This window comes from Rhinopithecus bieti, unplaced genomic scaffold (genome assembly GCF_001698545.2).
Source record: "Rhinopithecus bieti isolate Rb0 unplaced genomic scaffold, ASM169854v2 scaffold_2077, whole genome shotgun sequence".
In the NCBI taxonomy this organism is placed as follows: Eukaryota; Metazoa; Chordata; class Mammalia; order Primates; family Cercopithecidae; genus Rhinopithecus; species Rhinopithecus bieti.
Window position 1 is genome coordinate 3,563,585 of NW_016803882.1, and position 16,091 is coordinate 3,579,675.

The 16,091-nt window shown below is 35.9% G+C and overlaps 1 protein-coding gene across 11 annotated transcripts in view; it reads left to right on the forward strand.

Moving 5' to 3' along the window:
* The window catches only part of NRG1 (neuregulin 1), a 222,628-nt gene that overhangs the window by 100,608 nt on the left and 105,929 nt on the right, over positions 1-16,091 (forward strand). The gene's annotated exons all lie outside the window — the stretch shown is intronic.

Consider the following 16,091-nt stretch of genomic DNA (forward strand, 5'->3'; position numbering starts at 1 on the left):
CATTATCATATGTGAAACATGCTCTTCAGTGGTTTTAGGACTTTATTCTCCCTTTTCCATTTTTTTTTTTTTCTGTCTCAGCATATTCAGCATATTATGCACAGAGCTGTAGCCTTCAAGGTCATACACTGTTGAGGGCTAATTGATTCTTCTTTATCCTGGAGCCTGAGAGAGTAGAAGAGAGACAATCCCAGTAATTGTGTCTACAGCGTTGCTCCCCAAACCAATCTACCTACTAGTATTAAAGTTTTATTTTATAAATACTAGAATTACTCCCTCACTGACTCTTGTCAAATTACAACATTCTTTGTCTTTGTTATAATATAAGGCAAAATATGACATTTTAAATTGCCTTAAGGTCTAGTGGCTATGTCAGATTTTCTAAAATGGCTATTTCTTTCATAAAGTAATATTTCATCTTTTCATGATATTAATCTATGCATTCATGTAGGTCTTAAGAAGTCCAATGCAGAATTAGAATGAAAGTATATAATTATATATTCTTTATTCTAAAGTATTTCTAAGTATGGTTAATGGTTTCCCACTACCACAATGATTATATTGTCATGATACTAATTAAGTTTTTACTTCTCAGTGGGTCATGTAATACTTGCACTATTCATTTGTTTTCTTTGCCTGGGCTTTAAAATTTTTCCTATCCTGACTGTTGGGAGATTACAAACTTAGATTATTATAAAAAGAGCTGATTAATTAAATTGTAGCCAGGAAACAGTGGTACCATCTTGAAAGAAAATGTTTTCTGGATGTGAGATCCTCCCTGCTTGACAACAGATTCTTGGATGCGAGAATGTGTTGGTATTTTCATCTTGGGCCAACTTTGTTTTGCTTTGTCCTAAGTCTTGTCATGGGATTGTATGACAAACCATTGTTACCGCATGACAATAAGAATCAGTAACCATCTGCAAAAGATCAACATGATGAATTGGATATACCATAGGATTTCTTTCCTTCTATTTAAAAGTGCCATTCATTTAAATTCTAATGGATCCTTCTTCTAGTTCTTGGCAACTATATTTGTAGGTATTTCAGAACAGTGATTTCAAATAACTTCTCCCCACTTTAATCGTAGCCGATTACAGCCTAAAATATTAAAAACTGGAAGAGACTGAAAGATCTTCCATTGGAACTGAATAATTTTATAAATTTACCGATGAAGAAACCTAGGCTCAGAATGCCTAGTGAAATTATTTTATTAAAATATACTAAACTCTGAAAAATGTGGCAAAATCCAAAGTATTAGATTGTCTCTGTCTCTGAGAATTTAAACACACACACACACATACACACACACACACACTCTCTCTCTCTCTCTCTCTCTCTCTCTCTGTCTCTCTACTGTTTTCTTCTCTCATCGTATCCTTATTGTAGAGAGTTGGAGCTAGAAACTAACGTAGCATCAGACTGAGAATTAGGGAAGTACTTAAAGTGGGAACACTGTTTAGGTGTGTGTTTAGTGCATATCACTAAAATTAAATTTTCTTCTCGCCTTCCTGTTTTGCTCTTATTGAATTTTCTGTCATGGTAGTCTTTTTCCTTTTTATTTGATCATCCATACAGTGTTCAGCTTGCTTCTGAAAACAGCATGGGTTGCCTAGGGTCAGTTCTTCCCTCATATATAGGAGATTGCTCTATGGCTCACTTCTTTTCTTCATAGCCCATTTTGTTTTCTCCTCTCTATTCCTTTGTGATACCCAACTCAATCGTCTTCTCCCCTTTCCTTCCTACCTTCCCAATTACATATTGACTCATTTTTATTTTTGTAATTATGCCATTTTGGCTTTATGGGTCAATATTTCATTGCATCATATCAAAATAATTTCAACTGTCTTTATTTAAACTTTAACCTTATTTATTGCATTTTAATGCTGAATGGTACTTTCATATATTATAAACATACAAAAAAAATCTCTAGCGAGTGACCAATATACCAGTTTCTTAACAGCATAATTAAATCAAATTTTAACCTTCTTCTTGATCTTTTCGTCTTTTTTTCTTTAGTGTGCTTGATTGATTCCAGTTTTTCTGTTTTTGGACATCAGCATTTCTGTACTCCCAGAAAATGATGTTCCAAACCATCCATCTGTGTTCTTCCTCCTTCCCTCTTCCTTTTAACAACTCTTCATAGTATCCTTTTAAAGCATGAAGGAAGAGGGATTTTATAGATTGAAAAACCAAAGCATAAAAAGTTATGACTTGTTTAGATGCCCCTGAGAACCAGGAATATAACTTGTCCACAAGTTCGTTGAACATTCTACTACAACATAAACTACATTCCATCTACTTTTATGCTCATGTTTCTACTTTTATTACTTTTGCTCTACATCAATGCTTTGTTTTTCTTCTGTTATTTCCTCTTTATTTTGTTTTTTGTTTGTTTGGTTTTTTTCATTCAGTGAACGTATGCTAAGTGCCTACTCTGTGCCAGACTCTGTTCTATACTGGTTATATGGCAGTGGAAAATAGTACAGTACCTGCCCTCAGGGAGCTTATGTTCTAGTGGATTTTAAGAATCTAATTACATAATGCAATTTGAGATATTTCTTGCTTTCTTATACATATACCCCCTTAATTCAGCATTTCTTCTTCTTTACCGTCATGTGATTCACCTTTTGACTTCCACTTCTGTCTTTTCTTAATATGTTTCTCTTCTCCATTTACCGAATACTGAACACTTGCCCAGCAATGTCCTTTAAGTGACAGCAATCCCACCTCTGCTACCAACAGGCTGAGTAGCCAGGGGTGATTCACCATATAGCACTATTTAATCAAACCATTGGAGTAGTGAGAAAAGTTTGATCTATCTGGCCCTTTAGGAGCATCCTCAAGATGAAAAATATATACATAATTCTTCTAGCATGTACATAAAGATTCTAAGATTATTTTCAGATTCTGGAGAGTTGGTAGCTGTAAATATTTTTGTTTCTATATTTTGGTCATATTTTTATGTGTTGTTTTGGCTTGCAGAACATGAAGAGTATTAAAATATTCCCAAGGATTGTTCATTTCACTGTATGGACAAAGATTAGAATCTGCCATTAAGTTGTTTAGTTCTTAAACTGAGTAAAGACATGAGTTCATATACTATTCACATGAAGAGCGATTGACTAGCAGTGAGTGAAGTTAATCCTCATCATCTCAAAGATGGTTGTAATCTTTACTGCAGTGAATTTTGTCTCTCTGTGTGTGTGTGTGTGTGTGTGTGTGTGTGTGCGCGCGCGTGCGCATGTAGGCATTCAAAGGGTTTTTCTGAATAATATAACTAATGTCTTATAATCATAGAACTTTATATGCTGAACATTTTTAGAGATTATTTGTGTCACTTCCTAAGTGAGAAAAGGCAGGTCTGGAAAAGTGAAGCGACTTGCCCAGTGTCACTACAACCAATCAGTGGCAGTGCTGAGACTAAAACTGAAGTCATCCTTACCTTTGCTACACTTGCTTTTCTTCTCGAAACTGTTTTTAGCGTTTATATTCAAGTAGTGTATGTTATGTTATCATAATTTAAAAGCTTTGGTTTTCCCATTTATTATTTAAATACTAATTAGTAAAACTTTTATCATCCTATAACAGGTATCTTTTTTAGAGAAGAGAATTTTGGCCAGGTGCCGTGGCTTATGCCTGTAATCCTAGCACTTTGGGAGGCTGAGGTGGGATGATCACCTGAGATCAGGAGTTCGAGATCAGCCTGGCCAACATGGTGAAACACTGTCTCTACTAAAAATACAAAAATTAGCCAGGGGTGGAGGCTCATACCTATAATCCCAACTACTCAGGAGGCTGAGGCAGGAGAATCACTTGAACCTGGGAGGTGGAGGTTGCAGTGAGCTGAGATCATGCTACTGCACTCCAGCCTGGGTGACAGAGTGAGACTCTGCCTCAAGAAAAAAAAAAAAAGACAATTTTACCTTTATGATGTTGGTATGTATAAGACACCCCTCCGGAGGCTGGACATCTATCTCCCAACAACATAATATATGGGAGAATGTTTTAATGATCAAAGTTATCCCAACTGAAATGTGTTACATACTTGGAAAGAAATGAGTTTGTTAGTACTAAAAGTATTCAAGCAGTGACACTGTTGAGGGAGATTTATGTTCCTAGCAGATTATTAACTATATTTACTTCTGAAATCTCCTACAACTCTGATTCTCTCAGTTTTTTGTCTTAGGGTGTTAGCTTTCCAGTGGGTAGACTTGAATTTCAGTCCCACTTGCCCATCTTCATTGCCTTGAGCAAGTTAGACCATCGTGTTAAATCCATTTCCTCATTTATATGTGATAATAATAAATATACATGTCTTGGGGCTGTGAGGAGATTAAATGAGATTTCGGAAAACACCGAGTCCTAGACCTGAGACATAAAAAATACAAAATCAGCACCAATATTCTCCCTCATTCTACTTTAACTCCCTGCCTCACTTTGTTCTTTTTCTCCTTTGATCTTGACAGTGGTTTGGTAACAGTGTCTGGAGAATACTTTTGGAGTTTTAGGGGAACCTTATGAAAAACTTTGAAGGAAGTGAAGAGTTGATGATACATCATGTTAAAGTAGGAATTATGCTAGAAACTCGAAATCAAATGCCAACTCTTCCTCTAACCTGCTGTGTGACTTTGAGGAAATCATTTCACTTGAGATTTAGTTTTACATCCAAACAAATGGGGATGTTAATATCTAAAACTCCCAAGAGATTTTGATGAGGACAAAAGTGGTTCCTCTACCTAAAGAAAATAGAGATTAAAAATGTATTCACTTCTTTCTTTACCCTTTCTATCGGGGTTCATATATGCATATATTCACAAGTGCTAACATTTCTAGAAATAAATTGTAGGGACTCTTTACCAGTGAATTAATTTGTTATGCCTTAAAATGTTGTGTAGGACTTTACTAATTTCTTGAACCCAGTGTCATAAAAGGAGTATTTTTTCCCTTATAAAAATTGGTTAGAATATATAGATTATTACTTTTTGAGTAATGTCCAAAAATCACTGCATGAGGGGCTTCATTATAGGGAAAGCGATAAGGAGTTACTTTTGAGAGAGGAAAAGACTGCATGGTATGTCAGATTGTTTGTCAAGGAAGTACTCTCTTTGGAAAGATTGGGACAACGGAAAATAATCTATACAGTTTAGATGTGGTACAAGCGAAGAACTTGGCTAGAAATATCATGAATCCTAAGATTATGTTCACCTTACTCTTTTCATTGTTCCAAACTGGGATTTCCTGATCTCAAAAGACAGAAATTAACGTCTATGAGTTGTTTTCAGTATTTGACACAAACCATGGAAATGATATACATCGAATAATTTTATGTGAGCCAAATCAAATGTAGAAATTCTTTGAGTACAATACATACACCTATGTGTATCTATCTGTGTATATATACATACATATGATTCATACACATAACATTCTAAATAAAGGGGAAAATTATTTGACAATAAATGAAATGGAACAGATAAAAATATTTTTAAATTTGGACAAACAGGTTGTTTATTAATAGGTTTGGGAGGGATGGACTATAAAAATTTCTATCCCTATGCCCAATTGCTAGAGTAAAAGAGAAAAAAAAATGTTTTAGAAGTAAAAAATAATTGGAGCTTAAGTGTATATTGGAGATTCTATTGCAAGTAACTTAAAAGGAAATCTTACTAGCTGGATTATTGGCCACAATCCTACAAAAAGGGAAAAAGCCAGTGCTTTCTAGATATACACACTTTAGGGATTTTGGTATTTTGTTGTACACCTTATGGTTTTCTAACAGACAGATATAAGTTTGTAAGAGCTTGCCATTTACAAAACATATAGTAGTGGACATAATATATGTATTTTTATTTATTCTTTAAAGTAGAACTAGAAATATGTGAGAACTTCTATGCTTTGTTCATCTTGATTGTTATTCACTCAAGTATAATACATTTGCTGCAGAAATTGAACTCTAAGTCAATACTGGAGCAATGAGGCAGCCCCTTCTAAGCATAAAATATTTGATAACAATCTAGAGTAGATTTTGCCTGGGTATAAGTTTTCTGACTGTGCACTGGAAATAAGCTGATGGACCCCATAAAACTTGATGAAATAGAATGGAAAGCTTCCTCAGGTAAAACATTTTAAATTTGTCGTCAGAAACATGGTATGATAGGACAAGACTTGATTTACTGTGATTTTCAGTGATAGGCACTTAGAGTTTGAGTTGCATTTCTTGAGGTAGTGGTCTCCCAGCCAAAGGAGAAATTCATGAACTCTCGTTGAAGCCAGAGTTAGTACAGAATTTAATATGCATGTAATTATCAAATTTAAAAACTGTCATAATGTATTTTATTTTAAAAGTTCTTAATTTAAACTGGGATTTCCTGATCTCAAAAGACAGAAATTAACGTCTATGAGTTGTTTTCAGTATTTGACACAAACCATGGAAATGATATACATCGAATAATTTTATGTGAGCCAAATCAAATGTAGAAATTCTTTGAGTACAATACATACATCTTTAAACCAAATGTACATATATGCATATGCATTTAAATGTACATTAAACCAAATGTACATATATGCATATGCATTTGGAAGAAAGATGAGAGCAACACTGAAGACAATGATAGTTGCCATTAGGAAGAAAACTTAATTCATGAGCAAGCAGAAGACCCTATATCCTTCAGTTCCTAACTGTGTTACCTGTATTGATGTACAATGTAATACAATTTTATTTCCCCCATTTACCTTCCTTTTCCCTCCCTTTATTTCTTCCATACTTGTCATTCACAGTTACTCTTCTCTTTCCTCTGTTCCCTCCCTTCATTTTTATCATACTTGCCATTCACAGTTATTCTTCTCTTTCCTCTGTTCTTTCATACCTCACCTATTCCTTCTTCTCCAGTGATCTCAGGGCACATGGCCCCACAATTCTCTCACCCACCCTGCTCTGAAGCCAGTGTCCTAAAGCATCAGAGGTTGTGGAGTGGATGGCCCAGACCTGTGGTTTCTCACTGGATGGGTAGGGGGAGAGAGTGAGTGAGACCTTAACCACAGTCTTGACCACGATTAGCCTGATGACTTTCAGTGTTGCCTCTTCCTTTGCTAAGTAGCCGGAAGTATTTGTTTTATGAAATATGTTGGTGTCACAGCAATAAAAGCTCCATACATAAATGGAATGATCTAAGGACAGTGGAATTGAAGTCTTGTTAGCATTTGTTTGTAATCCCTTGGTAGAACTTCCTGGGTCATAATTGCTTTCTCTTCTGGGAGCAAAAGGAATCAGTAACCATTGATTGTTACATGATGCTAAGTACTGCCTACAAAGCAAATCGTAAGAATGATTAGTGGCAGAGTTCAGGGTTACTACTCTGATTTCTTTTTACTATAATCTTTAAAGCAAGCTGAATTTCGCAGTTTTTCCCATCAAGCAACTCCTATGATTCTTCAAAAGGAAGAGAAAAAACATTATCATGTAATCTATAAAGGCTTCAGTTGACATCAAAAACAAACAAATAAAAATACGTAAAATAATTACTTCAGTGTTTTATATCTTTCTACTTCCATGATAACAGGGAGACATTTAAATTAACCCCTTACCAGTAACTTTAGTCTTGCATGAATATGATCCTTATAATCTTAATTGATCTGAACTATGGAACCTCTGGTACACATAGTCAATAACCTACATAAACCCTGCCTATTTAGTAAACTGTGCATGTAATCAGTGAGATCAATACAAGGATTCTCAAAATCCTTGCAAAATTCATACTTCAAGATTGCTGAGTTTTCTGAATAGCTGATGATTTGTCACCTTGAAACTTTTTTTATCTATTTTGGATTGAAATCTTTTAATAACTTACAATACTAGTGACTACTGTCATTTTAAAATGGGATTTATTGAATATAGGATCTTCACAATGTTGAATACTGTGATGTCTTTAGGACATAGTTGCATTATAACTTTGTTGACTCGTGTTCTTTCATTAAGACATATTGAGTTATATTAGGGATTATAGCTGCTTTACTAAATAACCCAGACCTACGTATATTCTGATTGTATGTTGGGTTATTGCATAATCAAAATTAGAATTACAGAGCTTTATGGCATCTTAGAGACACTTTGAGCCAAATATTTTATTTTAGCATAGAGAAACAAGCCCAAAGATGTTAACCTTCTTGCCAGAGACCACATAGAGCCAGAAAATGTTGATATTTTCATCTTTTCTAGGCTTTCAGCTACCAGGTCACTTTGCAATCAGTATATATTAATTAAAACATTTTTTTCTACACTTTTGCTTTACTGTTCTGGTCTCCTGCAGGGTTAGAAAGCAAATTTTAATCAGGTTAAACATTTATATAAAGGATAAAATCTCTGAGTGAGATTCTCTCCTTGAGGAAATGCATACATTTTGGTGACATGCTTTGGTGACATATTTTGCTTATATGTCACTCTTGCTCTGTTCTGGATCAACAGAGTTCAAGGGTGAGAGGTGAATGACAAATGAAGAGGAAGAGTAACTACTTGGTTCTGATGGTCCTTGGATTTATAGGACAGATTTAGGGGAGCTGAGTTTAATTTCCAGATGTTTCATTTGTTCATTTGTTCCTCCTTTCATAATATGTAGAATGACAGTAATTTTTTTTTTTTTTTTTTTTTTTTGAGACAGAGTCTTGCTCTGTTGCCCAGGCTGGAGTGCAGTGGTGCAGCCTTGGCTCACTGCAACCTCCACCTCCTGGGTTCAACCATTCTCCTGCCTCTGCCTCCTGAGTACTGGGGCTACAGGCATGCACTATCATGCCTGGCTAATTTTTTTTGTTGTTTTTAGTAGAGACGGGGTTTCACCATGTTAGCCAGGCTGGCCTTGAACTCCTGATCTCAGGTGATCCGCCCACCTTGGCCTCCCAGTGTGCTGGGATTACAGCTGTGACCCACCATGCCCAGCCAGTTATAAATCTTTAGACCTTGATCATGCACCTAATAGGAAACTGTTTTTTGAACATATGAGCACTACTAGTCAGTGGGCTTCATGGGATCTGTTTTGAAATTTATTGTGAAATCTTCTGATTTATAAAGCACAAATTACTTTTATTTTATTTTCATTTCTTGAGGACCCAATAGCACCAATATTTACAAAACACGTATCTCATAAACTCTCTTATGATATTGAAGATACTCCTGCAGCAGAACCCCAAATGTCCTGTCTTGCCTAAGTCCAGCTGTCTCCCCAATCTTCATCCCAATGGACCATATTTTAGCCAACTAGAACTCAACCCTGAATATTATTTTTTCTCTTCCATGTTTTTGCTCATTCTATTTTTTCTACCATGAATGTGCTCTTCGAACAGTCTCTCTTCTCCCAAATTCTACTTAGGCCTCAAGACTTACCTCTCCAAATTAGATGATGGGACCCCTCTTCTTGTAGACCTCTTCCAACCCCCCATAACCTATTGCTTGTGCTTTATCGCATTTAGATTTGTGTGTTCTTATTTGGATACTTGCGTATTGCTCATGCTAGACTGACAATGTCCTAAGGCCTAAAATTATAGCTAATTCATTTTTGTGACCTGTATAGTGCCAAACAATGTACAGGCTGAGCATCCCGAATATGAAAATTTGAAATCTGTAATGCTCCAAAAATCCAAAACTGCTTGAGCATCACCATGATGTTCAATGGAAATGCTCATTGGAGCATTTTAGATTTTGGATTTTCAGATTGGAGATGCTCAGTGGTAACTATAATGCAAACATTCCAAAATCCAAAACACTTCTGGCCCTGAGCCTTTTGGATAAGGGATACTCAACCTGTATTTTATATGAAGTAGATATCTCATTTGTATATTTATGGAAGAAAAGTTACACTGAGGGTAACTTGTTTATGAGAGTGGAGGAGGAAGAAAATAACCTGAAACCATGTCTTAATTAACTGACATTTTAATTTGGAAGAATTCAATATAGAGTTTAGTTATTACAAACTATGTTGAGACATGATTTTGGACATTTTAACATATAATTTGCAAAGTCTGATGTGATGTAAAAAATTCACATCGTGGAGTTTAAGAGACTTCAGGCTGCAAATAATTTTATTTCATGATTGTATGGTGATTAAGAGTGCACACTTTGGAACCAGATTGTCTGGCTTTAAGTCCCAGCCCTATCTCCGGCTGTGTGACAGTATGCACACTATGAACTATCTGTGCCCTGCTTTTCTCATCTGTGAAATGGTGGCAATAACTGTACTTTCCTCAGAGGCTTTTTGGGAGGATCAAGTGAGTTGGTGTTCATAAAGTGTTTGGAATAGTCTCTGGCTCACAGCGCTATATAAGCATGAGATGTCATTACTAGGCAGTTTTAAAAATTCAAGTGCATTTCCTTAGATTTCAAATTTGATAGCTTGAGATTACAGTAACAAGTTTCAGAAAAGGTCCAGAAATTCCAAGGGACCTATTGACAAAGCTATGGATGTGCTACTATTTATTTTGGTTGAGTTTGTTCATGTGGTTTTTCCTCTGTGTGATTTATGTGTTACCATCATACCTGCATTGTTCTCAGGATTTAGGAGAACAGAAAAGGATAATCATCAGTCTACCTGTCAGTCAGAAATAGAGCGACATGGATGGTTTGAATAAAAATGCTGCCCTCTCTGGCAAAATGCCATCTGTTGAACTTGACATGGACAATCATATGTGTGTATATCTGAATTTATTGCTGTAACTTCTTATTCTGTCATAAAATCGTGGACAAGTTCACAGGGAGAAAAATAACTTCTCTTAGTTGTTGAAGAACCATTGCAGAGGCTTTGAATTCCACAATGCTATCATTTTACCAAGACAGAAATCCACTCATTATCCAGATGCACTCAATAAATTAATGTGATGATGGGTGCTGTCAATGATAAGATAACAATGATTTGGAAGTATCTCAACGTTACTAAACAAGATCACAGAAGAGCCATTAACATTTTAAAATCAGAGAGATCTTGTAGATAACCTAATCAAAATATTTTACTTTACTCATGAGAAAACCAAGATCCAGAATTGTGAAATGACTGGGTCTTAAATACGTACAGTTAGTAAGAAAACGTGGGCTGGTCTAAAAAACAGGAATGCCACTTCATTTAGGTGTTTAATTTATTTATTTTTTTTCAGTATCCCATGCTGCGTCTTATAAATTAGATGGTTCTTTAATGATGAAAGACTTTATTTTTTCTGTTATTCTATATTCTTTATTGAGTGCCTGCTCAATAGAGAGTTTACCTCTAAAAGGAGAAACAAACAAAAGAATAATAAAGAAATCATGTACTATCTTAGCAGGTGGTACATCATATGGGGAAAATAAGTGTGAGGAGATCAGAGTATTGGGGGAGGAGCATAGTTATTTTAAATAGATTAAAAGGTAGAAACATACAGTCTGATAGAAGAAATAACACCTAGTGTTCGATAGATTAGTAGGGTGGCCATCATTTCTAAGAGTCTATTGCATGTTTCAAAACAGTTATAAGAGAATAATTTGAATGTCCTAGCATAAAGGAAAAACAGATGTTTAAGATGATGCATATCCCAATTATACTGATTTGATCTTTATAAATTATATGAATGTATTAAATTATCACATGTGCCCCCAAAAGTGTGTACATTTCTTATGTATCAATAAGAAATAAAATTTCAAAAATACCCTTAAGAAATACATAAACAGAATGGTCAGGAAAGGCTTCTTTGAAAATGTAACAGCTGATGAAAGACTTGAACAAAGTAATGGAGTTAACTGTATGGCTGTATGGAAGAATGGTCCAGACTCAGGGAAAAGGCCTTACACTGGCAGAAAGCCAGTGTGGCTTAAGTCTAGCATGGGAGGCAGGAGGTATTAGATGAGATCAGAGAGGTGATGAAGGCCTGATCAGGGAAGACCTGGCATGCCATTGTAAGAAAGATGGCTTTTCCACCAAAAGAGATGGGGAATTTTTGCACAGTTTTGAGTGGCCATGGGACTTGATGTCTTAGGTTTTAATGGGATCACTGCCTGCTGTGTTGAGAATAGCTTGTGGAGAAGGATCCCAAGATCAGACCTCTGAGGAGAGTGTTGCTGTAATCCAGACGTATTTGTAGGAGTTGTAGGAGTGGGTGTAAAGACATTATTGGATTATTAGATTCTGAATATATTTTGAAGATAGATTTAGAATGATGTAATGATGAATTGGATATGGGATCTGAGTGAGAGGAGTCAAGGCTGATTTCCGACTAAGTAGTTGAAAGGATACAGTTATCACCAACTGAGATGGAGATGATCTAAAGATTATGTTGCTCAGTCTCCCAGTGCATAGGTGCCAAATAAATCAAGGTTCTTATCAAAATTAGAACTGTGGATGTTACCTTCTCATAAAAACAAAGCAAGATATGCCTGAGAGCCTCCTGTAAATCAATACGGTTATGTGTGACTAGAGAGCCTTATAAATACAAAAGAAAAGTTGCAGTGAAATTGGGGATGTCTGCCTAGGCTGCTCTGTAACACTATCCAGAACCTACAACACGTGATGATGGAATGAAGTCCCAGGAGGATGTAGAATAGGCTTCCAACAAACCACTTTATTCCTATTTTATGGTTTCTTTTTAATTCATCTTATTCAGCATTCAAACCTGGTTCAAGTAGTTCACTTTATGTAAGGCATATTGCCCCATCCCTCTCAGCTCACTTTCTGTCATCTTTTAAACTTTATTTCAGAAGTCTACTCATCTTAGAAATGTGTACTTTATCCCTAAGATGAGCTAAATACTTTCCTCTAGGCTTTCACAGTATCCAGTATTTTCCAGTCATTTCCCATGTACTCTGCTGACATGCCTGTATTCCTCAAAGTCAAGCATTTCTTTTATGCATGTACAGGTGCTTCACATAGCACCATGTGTGATATAAGCTCTAAGACTTTGAAGTACTTGCTTGTCTCAGGTAGAAGTTTTCTCCTTTCTCTATTAAGCTGTCAATTTTCTGTATTTATGATGAAAATATACCACAAAAGTAGTAGTAAGTGCTTATTTTACTCCTCAAATTACTCATCAAGTTGCCAAGGTGCCAACTGTTTTTTTATTCCACATATTATCTCTTCTCTACTTCACTTTCTGGAAAGTAAAAAACAGCAAAATGGAAGTTATCAAGAGAGGAGAAGCAGGAGAAGTTCTAGGCAATCTACTTCTTTTTTCTCATATTCTAGTACTCCAGACAGGGCAAAGCCTCTTGTTGCAGAAGTGATGGTCACATATTCCTACAAATACCCAGTACTCAGTTCAGCCCATGCCTGCAGTCTCTTTATATCCCTATCCTCCTCTGCTTCCCAAATTTTACCCACCATGCAAAGTCTTGATCAGGTTCCACTCTTCTTTAGAGACATTTTCTATACTCTGTGGTCATCATTAGACTTTCCTCCTTAGTCCCTATTCCAGCAGCTCGAATCATCTTCAATACTCATGTGTGTATTTAGACATCCATCCTACTGCACAGGTGTTTGATTCAGTCATGTGTGTTTTATATTATGAATTATGTTGCAAATCTCATCTTTGGTTTTATTTATGTCTCTGTACCTAGAAAAACATATTAAACACTTGTTCTCGACCAGGCCCTGGTTTCAGAGTAGTAGAATTGAGAGACACAGAAAGAGCTAGTTTCTGTCTTCCAAGAGCTTGGTTTCATCACAGATATAAAACCCTTGCCACTAACTGGAGTATAAAGTAGTATATGAGATGTATGAAGAATAAATACTTTAGTTTGAGGTGAAAAAAAAAAAAAACTAAGAAGGAATAAGGATAAGAAGGAAGAGAATCAGAGACATCTTCATATTGCATGGATAGTTGAGGTGGGCCTTGAGAGTAACATATGTTTCTGATGGGTGTGGTGATTTCAGGTGGGAGTAAAGGCCAAAGGGAAACAGACATGTGAAGTGCTTAATGAGTCGGCCAGTTGAGTCCGTATGAAGGAATTTGCTGACAGCAAACATTTATTAAGCATGTATTGTGTGCTCAGTGCTTTGCATGTATTGTCTAATCCTCACACACACACACAAAAACCATTGTTCCTTTTTGGAAATAAACTGATGGTATAGAAATGATGATGATGATGATGATGATGATGATGATGATGATGATGATGACAGTGATCATCTGAATGGTACAGAAGAAAATGGGATGCCATGCATGAGTCTAAGGAAGACTGAGGAAGGAATACCACTGAACTAATTGAATGTGGAGAAGGAAGGAAATGAATCCATGGACATTAGTAATTTAGTGGTTGTTAGATCAATGAATCTCTGAATGACAACCTCATACATTTATTCAACATGTATTTATTGGGTTCTCCTAAGTCTTTATGTGTTTATTAATGTGCAGAATCAGTAGATTTATGACAGGAAGTGACTTGTGCTCCAATTTCCAGAAAACATTCATTACTTCTTCCGGATGAAGCTGCTCAGTTAAATAATATTAATTGTTCTTCCCTGATGTTATACAAACATTGAAATTGATAGAATACAGAATTTAAAGATATTTTTACTTTACTTTTTGACATTATTCGTTGTTTGTTGCTGATGAACGAAACCTCTTTTCGAGTGTGTGTTCCCTTTAATAGGTAATTTATGTACTAAGATTTATTTCTGTATGGAAATTACAAGTGGAATTTCATGCTGAGTTTATAGTTAGCCTGTTCTAGTACATAATCTCCGCATAGTATATCCATGGCATCCTACTTAATATTACAGATTCTTTTATATTAGTGCTGCTACATGTGTATTCTCAAGCTTTTAATTGTACAAATATTACAAAAAGAAGGTAAAAATATTTCCCCTACAAAATTGTTGCTGTTAATTTTTTCCTGTTTAATCATGGAATATGCAAAGAAGAGCTGTGTGTTCATTACATTCCACAAGTTAGTCCATTCAGTTTGTTCAAAATATGAATTCTGATGTCTAGCAGTTAATATAAGATTTTGGCAGGCTATTAATAATGGCATACTCAATTTGTAGCTCTTTCATCCATGTAATTTTGGTGATATATGCACCATGTTCCAGGGAAAGGAACAGTTCAAGATTAAAGAGTCAATCAGTATATTGGTGCTTATTTACAGTGTGTCAAAGCTGCTAAATGAAAGGGTGCAATTGCTGCTTGTACAGATTCCACTTGTGCTGTTCAAAAACTAGTCATTGATATTAGACGTGTATCAAGCATACATGGTTGCAGATGTAAATAATTAACATTAAAAACATTTTTTGTTTAGTTGTGTATTTAAAACAGTGATACTTAATATTAACAAGTGATTTTTAGAATCTGAATTTTAAAAGTAATGAAAATACTTCTAGTGATTAGAACAATGTATGAAAAGAAAAAAATTAGTAGGCTATTTTAATATAATTAGTGAGTATGCTATTTCAACATGATTCAAAGATGCATTCCTATTTTAATTAAAACTCATTCAGTATGCAAGAATTCCAATTTCCATTACTTCTTGCTGCTGTCTGATCTTGTGTTTCTTGAGGGACACTTCCTTTATGAGCAATTCTTTTGCATTTGCACCCAGATTCCTTTACGTCCAAAGCAGTAGTTTAAAAGAGAAGGCTACATTTTTCCATTTTGGCCTGGAAATTCGATTTTTATTCTGCTTACTTCTCCTTTAAGCATAGTGAATATATAAACTTGTGGGCACCCTTTACAGACAGACTTCAGAATCACATGTTCAGATGAATGTGGGAATGTGGGCAGAAATCAGAAACCTGATTGTGCTTCAGCACTTCAGACCCTGCCTTATGAGGCCCTCCTTCTAGAAGAAGAAATGGAACTTACCAATAACGCAAGTGAAAAACCCTTCTGGGCCGGGGGCGGTGGCTCAAGCCTGTAATCCCAGCACTTTGGGAGGCCGAGACGGGTGGATCACGAGGTCAGGAGATCAAGACCATCCTGGCTAACACAGTGAAACCCCGTCTCTACTAAAAAAATACGAAAAACTAGCCCGGCGTGGTGGCGGGCGCCTGTAGTCCCAGCTACTCGGGAGGCTGAGGCAGGAGAATGGCGTGAACCCGGGAGGCGGAGCTTGCAGTGAGCTGAGATCCGGCCACTGCACTCCAGCC